The sequence below is a fragment of the Salmo trutta genome, chromosome 14, assembly GCF_901001165.1.
Source record: "Salmo trutta chromosome 14, fSalTru1.1, whole genome shotgun sequence".
Taxonomy (NCBI): domain Eukaryota; kingdom Metazoa; phylum Chordata; class Actinopteri; order Salmoniformes; family Salmonidae; genus Salmo; species Salmo trutta.
Window position 1 is genome coordinate 83,423,812 of NC_042970.1, and position 20,753 is coordinate 83,444,564.

Sequence of the window (20,753 nt, forward strand, 5' to 3'; positions counted from 1 at the left end):
TGTGACAGATATACTGGTGATGAGAAATACACACCAGAGTAAAAAGTGACAACCAACCCCGGTCCCCCTACTAATGTGCTGGGTGGAAACAGCACCCCAAACACACAGGGTGTATTCAGGTGGTGAAAATGCAATGTAAATGTAAAGGAATCTGTTACTTTTTTGCAACTATTTCCTATTCATTTTATAACAGTTTTTACTGAAGTCAGCTCAGCTGCTAAGCGGTTAACTTCAGAGTGTAATAAAAGTTTGAGGCAGCTATATCGCTGTCAGCAATATGAGTGGATAAGATGATTGAAATACTGGTATGATGTTATGTAAGAATCCTACTGGACTGTTTTAGCCAACTGAAATGTGAGACAAATAAAAGCGTCTCGAGAATCTTTTTAATAGATCATACTGTAGATAAATAACACATTAGATTTAACGGTTTTATAAGCTGTTATTGAAGGCCTAAATGTTTCTGTTCTAGATTTTAAATATTAATTTAATATGGTTCCACCAGGGTGATAAATCAAAGTGAGCAAAGCACGAGGTAACGGCCAACTCCGTCACAAGCATGAGGTGAGGAGACAGTTCAGATGTGTTTACAAGCTAAATAATATAAATAACAGGTGAACATATATTTAAAGTTGTTGATGAGGATTAATGCCACTAAAATGGAACTAAATAAGGCCAGATTAGGTTTAATGAAAACTATTGTAGTTGTAGTGGGGCAACATGGACTCACTCCATTACAGTATATGAGGTTCAGTAGAAGTAACGTTTGGATGAACCAAACTTTTGATATTGTCATAATTATTAGTAATGACATCTCTCATTTATGTAAAGTTCAGTGAAATTCAATTCAGAGACAAATATGACATTAAAAAGTAATGTAATGGGAGTGTGGTGCTCCTGGAAGTGGGAGGTGCTAGTGATACACAGAAATAAACAGGTCTCTCATCCAATTCATTTCCTTTCCCAGAGTGGTCCATAATTAACTTTTGCCTGGTTGGCACTTCCAACCAGATATAAGGAGGCTGAGGCCCCAGCATCCATAAGTCAGATACCTTCTTCCTCTGTGGTAAGACCTCTACACCTCCTTAGAGTTGTAAATGTGTCTCATCTTTACTCAGCAACTGAGGCAGTAGCTAACTGCACTGTTTAAATTGAGTGCTGCATGTCTCTTGTAAGATTTTACAATATGCAATCAAGTGCCATTGGTTTTCTTTAAATGTGCATTACTTCAAATCTGTAACTTCCTTTTATGGTCTAAAGTGGTGCTCCAGCACCTGTTTGTAAATTAAGGGAGTAGTCTAGAATGCAACTGGGTTTTCAGGGGTATTTATTTCAGTAGTAAAGTGAGATGCTATTAGGAAAATGAAAGTTAGCAGTTGCACCTGTAGTTTAAATTGACATGGCTTTAATTATTTACTTAAATGTTTTTTTTAGACATTCTGGGGTTAAAATGATAATGCTTTAGACTTTTGCATTTTCACAACACTCTCATGTTTCACAGGGTCCTCCAAGAAGTACACATTCATCTGTAGGAGGGGAAAAAGAAGGTGAGACATGGTTTGAGTCTTCTGAGAGATACCGCTCACTTAACTCTGTTGACTGGGAAGGAAGCACCACAGAGTCAATCATGTTTCATCTCTTTCCTAGTTATCCGTCACCATGAGTACGGACGCGGAGATGCAAATCTACGGCAAGGCTGCCATATACCTCCGTAAGCCTGAGAGGGAAAGGATTGAGGCACAAACCGCACCCTTTGATTCAAAGAACTCCTGCTATGTGACAGACAAGGCAGAGCTGTACCTTAAGGGTCTGGTCACTGCCAGGGCCGACGGGAAGTGTACTGTAACAGTCACGAAACCTGACGGCACTAAGGAGGTAAGCCTGATCTGAAAAGTATTCAAGTTCAAGTTCGTATAATTACTCTGTTTCATGAAAAATCATCAAAATTATCAAAAGCATTTCAATATAAAAACTTTAAAACAAAATATATATTATGAAGCATTTTTTTGAAATCAGTAACAACAGATAGATTATACATGTATTTGTTTTTGTAAGCAGAATATAACCTTCAAACACATGATGTTTAAAGCTGTATTTAATATTGGCATGGAACTTTTGATATTGACAAGTCAAGAATCACCAGTTATGTGTCAGTGGGTGATAACTAAGTAGTGGATTAAATGTGGAAGTACAATTTTTTAAAGATTAAACTTTTAAAAGCATTTAGTCATGTCCAGTTTGATCTGTATGTAATTTAGATTTCTGACTGTTTCAGGAAGGAAAAGAGTTCAAAGATGCAGACATCTATGAGATGAACCCCCCTAAGTACGACAAGATTGAGGACATGGCCATGATGACCTACCTGAATGAAGCCTCTGTGTTGTATAACCTCAAAGAGCGTTATGCAGCATGGATGATCTATGTAAGAAACCTGCACATACAAACACTCACATACATGAACAAAATAAATACACACATAAATGAATGGTAGAAACCAAAACAAATCAATACAGTCGACCCACATCAGTAAACCAAAGTACACCCACTCCTTACATAAATCCAGGTAAAAGTACATCTGACTTTACTAATCCACAAATGTAATTATGCTTTCATCCAGACCTACTCTGGGCTCTTCTGTGCCACGGTGAACCCCTACAAATGGCTCCCAGTGTACGACGCAGAGGTTGTCAACGCCTACAGAGGAAGAAGAGGATGGAGCTCCACCCCATATCTTCTCCGTCTCTGACAACGCCTTTCAGTTCATGATGATTGGTACGAGCTCTCATGGATGGTTGGATGGAGGAATGGATGGTTGGATGGATGGATGGATGGAGGAATGGATGGTTGGTTGGATAGATGTCCATTAAGTGCTCATGGATAGATGGATGGATGCATCAATGGAAATTAAAATATGCATCAGAAAGGTATCTCCTGTTTTCTAGTCTAGGTAATAACAGTTTGCTGGGAATATCTGATTTCACTACCCTTGAATGGAAAATGTTCCAAATTGAAATTCATGATGATGCTATGAATTAAATAATGTCCCCATAATGTTGCTTGAGTATGATAAGCAATGCGTTTTTTGGTTCCAGATAAGGAGAACCAGTCCGTCCTGATACGTAAGTTGTTACTAAAATGTCACTTGAGAAAGTGTTTCTATTGTAATAAGTTGGGTCACTTGGTGTGATGAAATACATGACAATATGAATGGATTAGAGCATTAGGCTATGTGTAATAACGAGTCGATGAGAAGTAGTATTTGTTAAAGACTTATGTCAGAACACAGGTTAACAGTGTATTTTTCTATGCTATTTCTTAGTGAAAGCCAATCTGACACTCGGACATGTAACTAAAACCCCTCTTTCTCTGTCATATAAACAGTGGAGAATCCGGTGCAGGAAAGACTGTCAACACCAAGCGTGTCATCCAGTACTTCGCCACCATTGCAGTGTCTGGGGCAAAGAAGGAAGCAGAACCTGGCAAAATGCAGGTAGGTTGTTCTTATGTTTGTCTTTTTAACACATTTCAGTTTGGTTGGCTGTGTAAACTTTTTTTCCAGTGGTGAATCCTCTTTCAAGCAATTGAGAAAAACTAACTTGACAATGTTACCAGTTTTTGAGCAACTTGTGTTTGTCTCAATCAGGGGTCTCTTGAGGATCAGATCATTGCAGCTAACCCTCTGCTGGAGTCTTACGGTAATGCCAAGACAGTGAGGAACGACAACTCGTCTCGCTTTGTAAGTATGAAGGGCATACTGTGGAAGTTACCTTATATTGGAAAAATGTGTTATACAGATACGTTATACCCTTTCGTTATACAGATTTACAATTTTATTTTGTTCACTGATTTGTTGCTGAAAATTCGAACTTGTAGTGTATTCGAGGTTCTAAAATTGTAATTTTCATCTTTAAAATTTCATCATAATTCACATTTCCTGTTGCTGCAGGATTATTTTCCTGCTGTAGCAAACTGGATCCTACATCAAGATCCTATATCTGTATCAATAGATCCAACATCTGTCCAACAAACTGTAACGTTTAAAGGGGTCTATCAAAGTCAAATGTTAGATTTATTTGTTGGCCTATTTCTAACCCCCATGCTCTGATATAGGGTAAATTCATCAGGATTCACTTCCAAGGTGGTAAACTGGCTAAAGCTGATATTGAAACCTGTGAGTTAGTTTTGATTGTTTCTCAATGCTTTCCTAAATGCACACAGAATTTTTGGGGGTAGATCATTCAATTTAAATGTATCTCATGTTCTCTCTCTTGCTCTCTCTTGTTCTCTCGATCTCTCTTCTTTTTCTCTCTCTCTTTGTGTCGTTCACTCTCTCTCTCTCTCTCTCTCTCTCTCTCTCTCTCTCTTTCACCCTCAGACCTGCTGGAGAAGTCCAGAGTGTCCTTCCAACTGCCCGATGAGAGAGGCTACCACATCTTCTTCCAGATGATGACAGGCCACAACCTGAGCTAGTTGGTACGACAAAGTAGAGGTTCAGAGGAACTCTTTCCCACCCCCATCTGTGTAACTTGTTAAAAATATTTATAGTACAGACTAATAATACTATTACAATGATTACTTACAAGGTAACAAAGCATCTAGACATTTGGAAGGTCTCTGGGAAATATCTATCAAGTAATGCACTGTGATGCACTAGTCCACAAGTCTCAGTCTCCTCTTTTGATGCTATTTATTATATACTACATGTATCATTGAGTCCATCTACTGAGTAAAAGAGGGAGAGATACTGTAAAGGTAGGACAGCAGAATTCTAAGAGATTTCTCCGTTGTCCACAGAAATGGCGCTCATCACCACTAACCCCTACGACTTCCCCATGTGCAGCCAGGGACAGATCACTGTGGCCAGCATCAATGACAATGAAGAGCTGGATGCCACAGATGTGAGTCAAACAAAGGGTTCACCAAACTCTAGATATGGAATGGATAGGACCACCATACACACCGAATGTACTGTGAAATTCCAACTTGGTGGCAGCTGGGAATTTTCATGTATGTTTTTGTTTGATTCTAAATGCCTTGTGTTAGTTAGGCATGTGCCTCAAGGAACTCTTCGTGCCTTCCACAAGAGAGCACCACTAAGTGCCCTGTGGAACTGTGTAACTGTGCTGCCATCTACTAATGTGTTGGCCAAGCGTAATCATGTGGAACAGAGAAGTCAGTCAAATCTATCCATCCCATTTGTTCTGCAGTTAGCAGCACAGAACTGTAGTGTAACTGACCAAACTACAGTTCAGTTCATCACTGTTGTACTTCCTCTTTAATGCCAGGATGCCATTACAATCCTGGGCTTCACTAATGAAGAGAAGATTGGCATCTACAAGCTGACAGGAGCTGTATTGCACCATGGAAACTTGAATTCAAGCAGAAGCAGCGTGAGGAGCAGGCCGAGCCAGACGGCACAGAGGGTGAGTCCCACTCATAGATATACAATATGTAGAACATTAGTCCCATTCCCCAACATAGAAATAGAACACCTAAGACAGACAGTGCAACATGAAAGTCAGGCAGGAGATCATTTTTGGAGAACAAATTCTAACCTCCAAAAATGTGGGTGAATCAAAACCTAGCCCACAAAGAACTTAACCAAACTATTTTGTCAGTGTGAAATCAGAAACAAGTGATCTTGTGTCCCTGAGTCTGTTGTTGTTGCTTCTCTTTCCAGTGGCTGATAAAATCGCCTACCTGCTGGGCCTGAACTCAGCTGAGATGTTGAAGGCTCTGTGCTACCCAAGAGTGAAGGTCGGCAACGAGTATGTGACCAAGGGACAGACAGTGCCTCAGGTAAGGCGGCCAAACACAGAATCTACCATTTTCTGAGCACTGGAATTATTGTTGGGGCGAGTGCATTGCTTTGGTTTTCCCAAGCTTGTATCACCTTATCACTAGACATGGTCAATATCTCACATATTAATTTGAGGTATTATCATTGCAGGTTAATAACTCAGTCAGTGCTCTGGCCAAGTCTATCTATGAGAGGATGTTCTTGTGGATGGTCATCCGTATCAATGAGATGTTGGACACCAAGAATCCAAGGCAGTTCTATATCGGTGTGCTTGACATTGCCGGGTTTGAGATCTTTGATGTGAGTATGAGACCAGAACAAGACACTTAGATGTGATTGAGATGGATTACAGTCTTCTATGATGAAATGATCCCTTTTAAAACTCCATCAACAGTACAACAGCATGGAGCAGCTGTGCATCAACTTCACCAATGAGAACTGCAACAGTTTTTCAACCACACCATGTTCGTCCTGGAGCAAGAGGAGTACAAGAAGGAGGGAATCGTCTGGGCCTTCATTGACTTCGGCATGGACTTGGCTGCCTGCATTGAGCTTATTGAGAAGGTAAGCTGTCTGTGAGGATTATAATGGACCATAACAGCAAAGCTCATATGGAGCGCTGTGTGATATATTATCACAGTGGTACAACATACACAGTATTAAATCCACTGGGGATGCCAATCGAGTCAAAAAAATCCATATTACAACCTGTGTTTTGATAATTGCGTTGTTTGCTCTACAACCTGTTAGTTTATGTGCTTTGACAATGAGATATGGGGCGGCAGGTAGCCTAGTAGTTAGAGTGTTGGACTAGTAACCGAGCTGAAAAGGTAAAAATCTGTTGTTCTGCCCCTGAACAAGGCAGTTAACCCACTGTTCCTAGGCCATCATTGAAAATAAGAATTTGTTCTTAACTGACTTGCCTAGTTATATATGGGTAAAATATATACAGGCCTAAGGCCGAGACAATAACAATAAATTCAACAACACCTTTGTTTCATCACAAAACCGGACAGCAACAGCTGTCTTGTGGAGTCTATAATGCATGTAACAAACAGTTACATGACCTATAGCATGGTCAGTCAAGTACATCTTTCTGACATTTTCGGACCACCAAACATCTATTGATTTAGAACCACAGAGAGTTAACGCAAGTCGCAAAGAAAACAGGAGCTGCCTCCCTCCAATATTCCAGCACCATTTCAATTTCAACATTTCACATCATCAAATCACCTATGCTTAGTCTAATACAGTGAAAATGAAAAGATTCCAAAAAACTATTTTAGTCCAGTCAACCTATGCTAAATGTGTTTGTCCATGTTACTAATAATATGTGTTGTGTGAGTAAGTAGAAAAAGCATGTTGACTCACCCTACTTGCAGAGAAACGCCTCTCTTTCATGTTGCAGAAACTTAAAAGCTTAAAAAACAATTGTTCTAAGCTACCTGGCTAAAATGCTTGCTCGCTTGCTCGCTATTCTAACTTCCTTTCCTAGCCTTCTACATCTAGCTACATATTGAACTTCCTTCCTCTCAGGCCAAAGCACAATGTATTAATTTATGGTTGGGTCAGAATGGTGTTAGAATCATTGGCCAGTACGTAGAATTAAGTAAAACTATGAGTCCAAGTCCCTGTCTCCATCCACGGCTAATTTAGGAAAGGGCCCATTTTAGCTAGCTAGCTATCCTCCAGAGGACAAACAACACATGAGATGCAACAATTGAAGTTTTTATTTCTGTCAATGACGTTTGGCTTGATTTGGTGTGAAGCCAAATCCAAACTTTCCTTGACACATTTTTTGGTGCACCAGGACCATTCACAGATTAGCTCACTCAGTTTAGCTCAACTCTGATTTGCTGTTTTTGTATGAAAAAAATATATAAAGGGAGGCCAAATGCTCTCTGGCTTCTCTTGCATTCAATGCTACAATATCACTCTTTTTGACCAGACATAATCAGGTAGAAGGGCTACACATACAGAGACAGAGGGGTGCAGTTCTGCTCACTCTGATGCTTACCTGGTGAGAGACATTCAGGCCTCGTGCTAAGCGAGACGAAAGATACATTATATTATGTCCATTTCTTTGGGAAGCTTGCTTCCCTTGGCACCCATTAATATATGCCACTGACTGTTGAGAACTCAATATGTTCCTATTATGTGTCCCTAAATGAATATAATCCTATAATAGCATGTTAACTAAATGTAAATATCACTAATTTGATATACATCTCTTTTCGTGAAGCCATTGGGCATCTCTCCATCCTTGAAGAGGAGTGCATGTTCCCCAAGTCTTCAGCACTACCTTCAAGGACAAGCTGTACGCCCAGCATCTTGGCAAAACAAATGCATTTGAGAAGCCCAAGCCTGCCCAAAGGCAAGGCAGAGGCCCACTTCTCCCTGGTGCACTACGCCGGTACTGTGGACTACAACATCACTGGGTGGCCTGGAGAAGAACAAGATCCCCTGAACGACTCAGTTTGTCAGCTGTACCAGAAGTCCGGAGTCAAAATCTTGGCTGCCCTGTATCCTCCTCCCCCTCCTGAGGGTAAGACTAGTATCAAGTCACAATATTAACTAAATAATAGTTACAACTCAGACCCAAATGGTCTTTAATGTATCACAATTTCTCAGGGTTTATCACTGGGTTGATTTACTCATACACTCGGTTAATTTAATAAAACAATAGGTGTTATTTTACGCAATCTCATTGGCAGCATTTGCCCTAGATAAGTGTGAAGTTAACCAGAGATTCTCTGGTTTATAATTAGTGTGCTTGGCTGAAGACAAGACCACTCTAGATTTCTTACATACTCTTATTATTGTTATTATTCTATTTATTCCACCCACTCTAGGAAATGTACTTTTCTAGTTATCTTTTACTTTTCCCCATTTTAACAGATAAAGCCAAGAAAGGAGGCAAGAAGAAGGGTGGTTCCATGCAGACTGTGTCCTCCCAGTTCAGGGTGAGCTTTTGAAATGTGTATATTCAGTCCTTAAAAGGTGCAATTATCATAAACTACAGTATGTCTGAGAAAATGGTTTGTAACCCTCTTACAGGAGAACTTACATAAGCTGATGACCAACTTGAGGAGCACTCATCCTCACTTTGTGCGCTGCCTGATCCCCAACGAGTCAAAGACTCCAGGTACAAGAAATATTGAGTTAAATATGTAATCTTATCAGTACAGTACCAGTAACCTTAACAATCCCAATCTTTAACCTGTTTATGAGTATTAAAAGAGACTTGTTTTGTTTTACCAGGTCTGATGGAGAACTTCCTGGTTATCCACCAGCTCAGGTGTAATGGTGTACTGGAGGGTATCAGGATCTGCAGAAAGGGCTTCCCCAGCAGAATCATCTATGCTGACTTCAAACAGAGGTACACACGCGCAAGCACGCACACGCACACACACATGCACACACCACAGAAAATATCTGCTCCAAGGGTTTTCCCAGCACCTGAATTGGCTGACCTTTAATGAAATATAACCAACATATTACAACTTGACATGTTAAAAATGTCTCCTCATTCAGGTACAAAGTACTGAATGCCAGTGTCATCCCTGAGGGCCAGTTCATGGACAACAAGAAGGCTTCTGAGAAGCTGCTTGGGTCCATTGATGTGAATCACGAGGATTACAAGTTTGGACACACCAAGGTCAGTTAAATACCCCCAGTAAAAGCTGACAACAAAACACAACTTGAATGATAATTTAAACCTCTACCATATAAAATCTCTCCAGGTGATCTATCCATTCTTTTGTTCTTTCTTCATTTAACTCATGGAAAAGGTGGAAAAATATGGTGGTGTTTCTTTCTCCAAAGTCATACATCACAAGTATAGAAGTGAAACTAAACTCATTATCATGTACATTGTGTTAGAGTGGTATGGCTTCAGTTATCTGTATCTGTGTAGATTATTAATCTACTGTAGAATAACTAAACATTTAGAAACAACCTATCACATGGTTTGTTTGTAACCATATCAAAGTTAATGTTGTTTAAATCAATCTAGTGGTGTTGTTCCCCTCTTTTGATTCCAACATTTCTATCTGTCACCATCTGTGTTCCATTGACCATGTTAACCTGTGTCTCAGGTGTTCTTCAAAGCCGGTCTGCTGGGTGTCCTGGAGGAGATGAGAGATGAGAAGCTGGCCACTCTGGTCGGCATGGTCCAGGCTCTCAGCCGTGGATTCCTCATGAGGAGAGAGTTTAGCAAGATGATGGAGAGGAGGTGAGGAATAGTAGACATCTTGGCAAAGCTTTCTGTCAACCACCTGTATCTAATGCATTATGATTACATACTGTATATGCTGTGAGTTGTTCAGAATGAGAAAGTACATCTTATAATGGTCTACTAAAGCTTTTGGGTTAATTCATTTAGTCCAGAAATGGATGTAGCAACTAAGGATTCTAGCTTTATAGTTGCAGTTTGGGATTTGGCTGTTCAACTTGTCATTTAAATGTGTGGTATTTACCCATTTATTCTTGAAGTATATAAAATGCCTCATGAGCATGCACTACCTGTCAGTACTTGCATCTAGAGAGCTGTCTATGAATTTAAGAGGGGTTACATTTCCCTATCCCCATTCCTCAGCTGTAAACAAACAGTGGCATGTGGTTCTGTTTTGTTGTTCATCTAATCACAGAATGTAGCTTAAGCATGTCACTCACCATGCCACTCTATCCTTTCTGTCAACCAGAGAATCAATTTACGCCATCCAGTACAACATCCGCTCATTCATGAATGTGAAAACCTGGCCATGGATGAAGTTGTACTTCAAGATCAAGCCCCTGCTGCAGAGCGCTGAGACTGAGAAGGAGCTGGCCAACATGAAGGAGAACTATGATAAGATGACAGCAGACCTGGCCAAGGCTCTGTCCACGAAGAAGCAAATGGAGGAGAAGTTGGTGGCCCTGACGCAAGAGAAGAACGACCTGGCGCTCCAAGTCGCATCTGTGAGTGAAAAAACAATGATTACGGGCAAATTTACATACACGTGAAAACAAATACATATGAACACACATTTTATTGCCCATGTTATATATCTCATCAATTTCTATTGATTTGCTCTGACCTCTTTGAGTAAAATGTATATTTTGATACACAAAGTGAGGCCTCTGATTTGTTTACTCCTTTTGTGAAACCAGGAAGGAGAGAGTCTGAACGATGCTGAGGAAAGGTGCGAGGGGCTCATCAAGAGCAAGATCCAGCAGGAGGCCAAACTCAAAGAGACGACCGAGAGGCTGGAGGATGAGGAGGAGATCAATGCTGAGTTGACTGCCAAGAAGAGGAAGCTGGAGGATGAGTGCTCTGAGCTGAAGAAGGACATTGATGACCTGGAGCTCACCCTGGCCAAAGTGGAGAAGGAGAAGCATGCCACTGAAAACAAGGTCTTGTGTCTTACCATAGACAGTCTAACCAAACAATAATCCAAACACTAATCAACTCAAAACATACCTTAACAGATATGGAATTCACGTTGTAAATAGTAGAATTTCAGTTGTGGGGTACTCCCAACATTCATTGCATGTTCTGCTCCGCCTCATTTATGACTTCCATTCAGTACACTGGCATGGTGAACACTGACATCTAGTGTTGAATATATAGTACAGTAATTGTTGATGCAGTGCGAATCTAAATGAAATGAATGCAATATATAACAAACTAAATCTCCCCTTTAAGTGACCAAAGACTCATTTTGATGTTGCCGTTTTCAGGTTAAAAACCTGACAGAGGAGATGGCATCTATGGATGAGAGTGTTGCCAAGCTGACCAAGGAGAAGAAAGCCCTCCAAGAGGCCCACCAGCAGACACTGGATGATCTGCAGGCAGAGGAGGACAAAGTCAACACTCTGACCAAGGCCAAGACCAAGCTGGAACAGCAAGTGGACGACGTGAGTGGAGTTGGACATTTTGGCCATGATAGCATGTAAGATGATATTATCTTCAGTTGTTTAGATTTTAACAATATATGTGTTTTTATCTTCTAGCTTGAGGGTTCCCTGGAGCAAGAGAAGAAGCTTCGTATGGACCTTGAGAGATCCAAGAGAAAGCTGGGGGAGATCTGAAACTGGCCCAGGAGTCCATAATGGACCTGGAGAATGACAAGCAGCAGCTGATGAAAAAATCAAGAAGTAAACACAAACAAATGACTACAGTATTACCTGCTATAATGGTTGTTCTTGACTAATTATTGTAATTATAAATTAGCATGTGCATGTGATTCTTAAAAGCAAAGTGAAGTGGTATGATCCTCCCCCTTTACACATTAAAGCAAAACCAACTCTGCAATCAACGTCTTTGTGTTTCTTAGGAAGGAGTTTGAGACCACCCAGCTCCTCAGCAAGATTGAGGATGAGCAGTCTCTGGGAGCTCAGCTGCAGAAGAAGATCAAGGAACTCCAGGTACAGTACAGGATATAAGCTCCAGTACAGAAAAGCACAGACTTGAATCATTTCCTTTAAAAAAAGCACACTTTTTCTGGCAGCAGTTTTCCAGGTGGCTTCTGATGGCTCAGTAGGTTGGAAGATGGTGTTTCTTGTTGGTGCCTCTTACTATCCCCCCTCAGCCCTCAATGACAATATCCATATTAAAATGGCTTATATCCATCTAGAGTCCTCTGTCTAACTTCTTACCTTTGAGGGTTTGGCTCCTGCATGGGACACTGTCTACTGAATATATTAGTGTAACTGGCTTTGTATTAAACACATTTATGCAAAATATACATACTATTATTACTTTGTGAGGTTCAATTGTTTCAACTGTATTGTAGTGTTCATCCCCCCTGCTCCTGCCCCCTGTTCTAGGCCCGTATTGAGGAGCTGGAGGAGGAAATTGAGGCTGAGCGTGCTGCCAGGGCTAAGGTTGAGAAAGCAGAGGGCCGATCTCTCCAGGGAACTTGAGGAGATCAGCGAGAGGCTTGGAGGAGGCCGGAGGCGCCACTGCTGCTCAGATTGAGGATGAACAAGAAGCGTGAGGCTGAGTTCCAGAAGCTGCGTCGTGATCTTGAAGAGTCCACCCTGCAGCATGAGGCCACAGCCGCCGCTCTGCGCAAGAAGCAGGCCGACAGTGTGGCTGAGCTCGGGGAGCAGAATCGACAACCTGCAGCGCGTCAAGCAGAAGCTGGAGAAGGAGAAGAGCGAATTACAAGATGGAGATTGATGACCTCTCCAGCAACATGGAGGCTGTCGCCTAAGGCTAAGGTGAGTAGTAATGTTTTGATCAAGCAGTGTTGAGGATGGTCAACTACATAACCATTCAAGTGAACTGAAGTTGACAGGAGTCACAAATATAAAGTAATGATGGTACATGTTTCACTAACAGGGCAATCTGGAGAAGATGTGCCGTACTCTTGAGGACCAGCTGAGTGAGCTCAAGACTAAGAATGATGAGAATGTTCGCCAGGTCAACTGACATCAGCGGACAGAGGGCCAGACTCCTGACAGAAAATGGTACCATCAACAATGAACAACAAGCCAATGCTTACCTTTAGTAGAAAACAATACATGTTGTGGGCTGTATCCACATAGGTGGTGAATAGTACAGTAGAAACTAATATTGCCCTACGATACCTCAAAATACATTTTCAATCTTAGAAAACAGTGACCCTATTAACAAGATGTTCCTCTGTCCCTGCAGGTGAGTTTGGTCGCCAGCTGGAGGAGAAGGAAGCTCTCGTGTCTCAACTGACCAGAGGAAAACAGGCCTTCACCCAGCAGGTGGAGGAGCTGAAGAGGGTGATTGAGGAGGAGGTCAAGGTAAGGGACCCAAAATGGAGAGTTTAGAGCCATATCTTTACATAGACGGTGACTACACCACCCTCAGAGACTCCTACTGTCTCTCCACCCTCAGAGACTAGTGTAAGCAGGAGGAGAAGCCTCATTTAACACAGTAAATTCATCAGGCTTAAGCCATGTTTCAGTCAAGCCAATGACATCAAGATTATGATCAGTGATTAGTTCATTGACTATGGAAGTGAGGGATCTAACATTAAGTAGCCCTATTTTGAGATGTGAGATATCACAATCTCTTTCAATAATGACAGGAATGGAGGAGGTCTTTATTCCAGTGAGATTGCTAGAGCGAACACCTCCATGTTTAGTTTTGCACAACCTAGATCGAGGCACAGACACGGTCTCAATGGGGATAGCTGAGCTGACTACACTGACTGTGCTAGAGGCAGACACTACTAAGCTGACAGGCTGGCTAACAGCCTGCTGCCTGGCCTGCACCCTATCTCATTGTGGAGCTAGAGCCCTGTCTATGTTCATAGATAAGATGAAAGCACCCATCCAGCTTGGATGGAATCCATCACTCCTCAGCAGCCCAGGCTTGGTCCTGTTTGTGGGTGAGTCCCAGAAAGAGAGTCAATTATCTACAAATTCTATCTTTTGGGAGGGGCAGAAAAAGTTTTCAACCAGCGATTGAGTTGTGAGACTCATCACTCCCCCTAACTGGGAGGGGGCCAGAGACAATTACTCGATGCCGACACATCTTTCTAGCTAATTTACACGCTGAAGCTATGTTGCGCTTGGTGATCTCTGACTGTTTCATCCTAACATCGTTGGTGCCGACGTGGATAACAATATCCCTATACTCTCTACACTCACCAGTTTTAGCCTTAGCCAGCACCATCTTCAGATGAGCCTTTACGTCGGTAGCCCTGCCCCCTGGTAAACAGTGTATGATCGCTGGATGATTCTTTTTAAGTCTAATACTGCGGGTAATGGAGTCACCAATGACTAGGGTTTTCAATTTGTCAAAGCTAATGGTGGGAGGCTTCGTCGGCTCAGACCCCGTAACGGGTGGAGGAGAGACCAGAGAAGGCTCGGCCTCCGACTCTGACTCATTGCTTATTTTAATGGGGGAAAACGGTTTAAAGTTTCTGTCGGCTGAATGAGTGACACTGGTTTAGCATTCCTACAGCATTTCCTTTCAGAAGCCATGAGAAAATGTCCGGCTGCGGGGACTGTGCGAGGGGATTTATACTACTATCTGTACTTATTGGTGGCACAGACGCTGTTTCATCCTTTCCTACACTTAAATTACCCTTGCCTAACGATTGTGTCTGAAGCTGGGCTTGCAGCACTTGCAGCACCTCACCATAAGGCGATCGTTCTCCTGTATATTATGAGTACAGCGACTGCAATTAGAAGGCATAATGTTAATGTTACTACTTAGCTTGGCTGGTGGAGGTAGTGTAGAACCATGTCCAGATAAAGCGTCAGGGGTGAAAAAGTTGAATGTAAAAAGTCGAGCGAGGGAAAAAATGTAAATACAAAATGGTAATTAAAAAGTAAAACCGTAATTTTGGCAGGTAGCAAAGTAACGTTAGCAACAAACCACATAGCTTCACGTAAACAAGTCCACATAATTTGTTTGACTATCTCACTCATCTCTCCTTGTCTTTCTTTCTCACAGGCTAAAAACGCACTGGCCCACGGTGTCCAGTCTGCCCGCCATGACTGTGACCTCCTGAGGGAGCAGTTTGAGGAGGAGCAGGAGGCCAAGGCAGAGCTGCAACGCGGCATGTCCAAGGCCAACAGTGAGGTGGCTCAGTGGAGGACTAAGTATGAAACTGATGCTATCCAGCGCACAGAGGAGCTGGAGGAGGCCAAGTGAGTCGCACGCAACAGAAAAAACTCAGATATTGTGTGGATGGTGAGGGTGGTAGGGGGCTCTGAGAAAATGTTACATCAATATGTATTGTAACATTTGTTTTCGCAACATAAAACCATCCTCTATTGTCCAACTAGGAAGAAGCTGGCCCAGCGTCTGCAGGATGCCGAGGAGACCATTGAGGCGACCAACTCCAAGTGCGCCTCCCTGGAGAAGACCAAGCAGAGGCTGCAGGGAGAGGTGGAGGACCTCATGATTGACTGTTGAGAGAGCCAACGCATTGGCCGCCAACCTCGACAAGAAGCAGAGGAACTTGACAAGGTGAAAATGAATAAACCCTCACCATAGGGTGATATTTACTGTCTGCTATATGATTATTTGTAGTATAATTGTAGTATATTTATAATTCAAAACTCTTCATCAATGACTTCTGATGAAAATCCCATGGATTCCCCTAGGTTCTGGCAGAGTGGAAGCAGAAGTATGAGGAGGGCCAGGCTGAGCGGAAGGTGCTCAGAAGGAGGCTCGCTCTATGAGCACTGAACTCTTCAAGATGAAGAACCCCTACGAGGAGGCTCTGGATCCTCTGGAGACTCTGAAGAGAGAGAACAAGAACCTGCAACGTGAGGCATTTGACAAGCATTCTATTTGGCTAATGTTATCATAGCATATTAATTGCTGTTAATAATTCACTGTATTATGATTCAATGTCAACTTCAGTGCATTGGTGATATCCCCTGAAATCTCCCAAGTGTAAACTGCTCCTGTGTGGGTGTGGCAGAGGAGATCTCTGACCTGCTGAGCAGATCGGAGAGACTGGCAAGAGCATCCATTAGCTGGAGAAGGCCAAGAAGACCGTGGAGACAGAGAAGTCTGAGATCCAGACCTGCTCTGGAGGAGGCAGAGGTACAAACTACAGCTGTTTGATGGGAAAAGCAGTGGAACACTAGAAAATGCCAGCTACAGTGAAATGCTGTCTGTATTGGAGTTTATTGTAGTCATATATATTTAATTCCTACATCCAAATGTATTGAACACAATTGGCCTGACTCCTTCTGTTTGTCCAGGGAACACTGGAGCACGAGGAATCCAAGATTCTGCGTGTGCAGCTGGAGCTGAACCAAGATCAAGGTGAGGTGGACAGGAAGATCGCTGAGAAGGATGAGGAGATGGAGCAGATCAAGAGGAACAGCCAGAGGGTGGTTGACTCCATGCAGAGCACCCTGGACTCTGAGGTCAGGAGCAGGAATGATGCCCTAAGGTGAAGAAGAAGATGGAGGGAGACCTGAACGAGATGGAGATCCAGCTGAGCCACTCCAACAGGCAGGCCGCTGAGGCCCAGAAACAGCTGAGGAACACGTCCAGGGGACAGCTCAAGGTAAAGGGACTGGGACAACCAGGCTCAAAAAACCTGAACATGGAGAGGAATTTGTTTGTAAATCTATAGAAATAATACAACAGAGATTTGAATAGAGTGGTTTATGTACTAAAGGTAGCGATACTGGGGAAATTCTTTCCATATGAACATTTCTATCACTGATTGATCCTATCACCCCTACTTCCACAAGTCCTAATGAACGTATGTCATTGTGAACCCCAGGATGCCCAATTGCACCTTGATGACGCCGTCCGTGTCGCAGAGGACATGAAGGAGGCAGGCAGCCATGGTGGAGCGCAGAAACGGTCTGATGGTGGCTGAAATCGAGGAGCTCAGAGTTGCTCTGGAGCAGACAGAGAGAGGCCGCAAAGTGGTTGAGACTGAGCTGGTAGACGCCAGCGAGCGTGTTGGACTGCTGCTGCACTCCCAGGTATGGGTCAAAAGCTATTCTAATGAAACTCAACCAAGCATACAGTTTAAACACATCTGGCATTTGACAGTGCTTGCCTTAGATTTTCATAATTACAGTCTTGTGACTTGCAAGTTCTCTTGAGAGTCAAACAAATCATCTTCCTCCTTCAGAACACCAGCCTTCTGAACACCAAGAAGAAGCTGGAGACTGACCTGGTGCAGGTGCAGGGAGAGGTGGACGACATCGTCCAGGAGGCCAGGAATGCAGAGGAGAAGGCCAAGAAGGCCATCACTGACGTGAGTCCTTGAATTACATCAACTTGATTTGTCCCCAAGTGACAATGGTAGCTGGCTGTTAAGAACAACAAAGATCTGAGAGGGATATTATGATTGGTGCCAATTGGTGCATAAATTAAACAAACTATTATTCCAGGCGGCCATGATGGCTGAGGAGCTGAAGAAGGAGCAGGACACCAGTTCCCACCTGGAGAGGATGAAGAAGGAACCTGGAGGTCACAGTCAAGGACCTGCAGCACCGCCTGGATGAGGCTGAGAATCTGGCCATGAAGGGAGGCAGAAAGCAGCTCCAGAAACTGGAGTCCAGGGTGAGTTACCAGCAGGGTGTATCAGGGTGGATTGAAAGAGTGATTGCTGGAAATGTATTTGATCATATAAAAATACGCAGGAGGCATTGTTTAGTGACTTGTTCTCGCAATAACCCCCTAGATCAGGGGTTCCCAAACTTCTTTGCATCGGGGACCACCCGTTTTGTGACAGCGAATTCATCAGGGACCCCCCTCATAACATCAGAACACAACTCCTACATTAAAGTGCGATAAAATAGCATCCACGCAGATTTCCTATGACTTCTTCAGTGTATGACTGGACTAATCAAGTCTCGGGGTCCTGGGAAATAACATTTTTAAGTCCCCCCTCTTTGCATCAGAGAGAAAATGTTGCCGTTTTAAAGGTCATTTCCTGTCATTCTACACCATTTTGCCTTGGGGCAAAAAAGTAAATGTTGCAGTTTTAAAGCTTAATTAAAGTGAATTTATGATCATAACAAAACAAATTATAATACTTTTACACTTATTTAGTGGAGTTGGTCCAAGACCTTTAAATGAATTAAAATGTATCATCTAGTTGTTTCATTCAGGCTTAATTGTCTCAGCAGACTTCTTCTAATCTGCCATTTCATTCATAATAATAATAATAATAATAATAATAATAATTCACAATAAATATCAACACAGAATATAATATACATTCATCGAATTAATCTCATAGTAATAATTTCTCTCTCTATAGTTACATGTCTCATTCACCGGGCCGTTGCTAGGGAAGCTAGCGTTGCTATGCGGGGCAACCAGCTAGCAGGCTAATGGCTGAATTAGCTTGTAGGCTAGCCGACGTTAATAAATTCATAAAACCTAAAACACAACATAACACCTCAACAAACATATGTACATACTCCAGAAACATTACCGTCTTGAATATAGGGATTTTACACTCGCTTACCTTCAAAATAAATATATAAAAATGTATTTATGTCGGTGCTTCTGACTTTCTGTTGGCTCAATTGGCGAACTTCTCTTAACTGCCATAGCGCGAGCCCCATAATAGAAGAAATGTCCCAACATTAAAACATGCGAGTGGCGGCATCTAGTGGCCATACTGGTACTGGCACAATACGCCACTAAACGCATGACAACATGGATACAAATACAAGAAGAATTGAGTTGTGAGCCTCCCCAGACCCGTTGTTTATCTAAGAGTTAATAACATAAATTGTGGATGACTAATATTACATTGTACTGTATTGCCACCCTCTAAACATTTTCCAAAGATCCCTGGCTGTTTAATCTGTTCTTGCGAGAAATATACATAAACAAATTGAAATGTAAATTCCACTTTGAGAACCACTGACCCAGATAATGAAAAAGTTGATGTTATTATACAGACCCCTTCAAATAAAATAATAAAATGACTTGACTGAGTAGAAGACTATACCTCTGTTTTACAAATATTTGTTATGTCCTAATTTCACGACCTCCAACAAACTCCTATGTTTATTTCTTCCACAAAGGTGCGTGAGCTCGAGACTGAGGTGGAAGCCGAGCAGAGAAGAGGTGTAGACGCGGTAAAGGGAGTCCGCAAGTATAGAGCGCAGAGTCAAGGAGCTCACTTACCAGGTAAGAGAAAGTGCATTCTTTACACACTGACACTAACACAGACAGGTTTGTGTATAAAACTATTGGTGACATTGATTCTTTGATCTTCTCCCACAGACTGAGGAGGATAAGAAGAACGTTAACAGACTTCAGGACCTGGTAGATAAGCTGCAGATGAAAGTGAAGGCCTACAAGAGGCATTCTGAGTAAGCGGTGAGTCAGACTCTGAAAGCATACATTCGAAAATGTAGTTTTTCTCTACAAAACGTAATGTCCATACGATTTAGTTGAAGTGTTGCTACAGCACATCAGTCAACAATGACAATTGATAGTGCAAGTAAATGCTGAAGAAATTATACACATTTCCGAGTGCCTCCTATGCCTGTGTTACAAACTTAAAGGAGAGGAAGTTTGAATATGAATTGCTGGTCTAGTGGTAGTGCTGGAGGGCAGCGGTTTGATCCCGTTCTGACACTCACTTTCTCTGCTCTATCATCTATCTCCCTGTATACATTGCTTTCCTAAATCTGCCATATATGTTTTGTTGAAAATAATGTTTTCATTTCCTACCTGAAGCTTCAAACTTGAAATGCTGATGTTCTGCTCTCCCTCTCTTTTCCTCACCCAGGAGGAAGCAGCAAACCAGCACATGTCTAAGTTCAGGAAGGTTCAGCATGAGCTGGAGGAGGCTGAGGGAGCGTGCTGACATCGCTGAGACTCAGGTCAACAAGCTCAGAGCCAAGACCCGTGACTCTGGAAAGGTACAGAACTGCTGCTAAACCTATACCTGACTCATGTACAGATATGACCACATCAACACCACCTATGATTCAGTCTTCTCAGAGGTCAATACTGACCTTTTACACTCAACTGTATTTAAGATCTCTAAGAAGAACATTTCAAAATATTATTTCAAGTTGGTACTTCAAAATTTAAAATGTCAAGCTGAGCACTGAGCATTAAATGCATGATCCATATATTAATCATGTTCATTATTATTACTGATCCATTATATTCTATCCATATATTAATCATGTTCATTATTATTTACTGATCCATTATATTCTATCCATATATTAATCATGTTCATTATTATTACTGATCCATTATATTCTTTCTTTCTTCTCACAGGGAAAAGAAGTTGCTGAATAAACAAGACCAAAGTCTTACCATTTTCCTGTGTTCCATAAAATATGATTTTCATGGTGAAATGTTGAGCATTGATTAAAAACATGTAGGCCTACATACACTTCATTTGTGACTGTGGACTTATTACTCAGCAAACAGATTTTTAATACCATAAAATATTTTACTTTAATTAAAGGAGCATTTTGGGATTTGAACAACAATAGTGGTCACCCAACAAAGCAG

General features: G+C 42.0%; 1 pseudogene; it reads left to right on the forward strand.

Annotated features, from left to right (window-relative positions):
- The first annotated feature begins 971 nt into the window (after positions 1 to 971).
- Positions 972 to 20,549, forward strand: LOC115147914 (myosin heavy chain, fast skeletal muscle-like; annotated as a pseudogene).
- Positions 20,550 to 20,753: the final 204 nt, after the last annotated feature.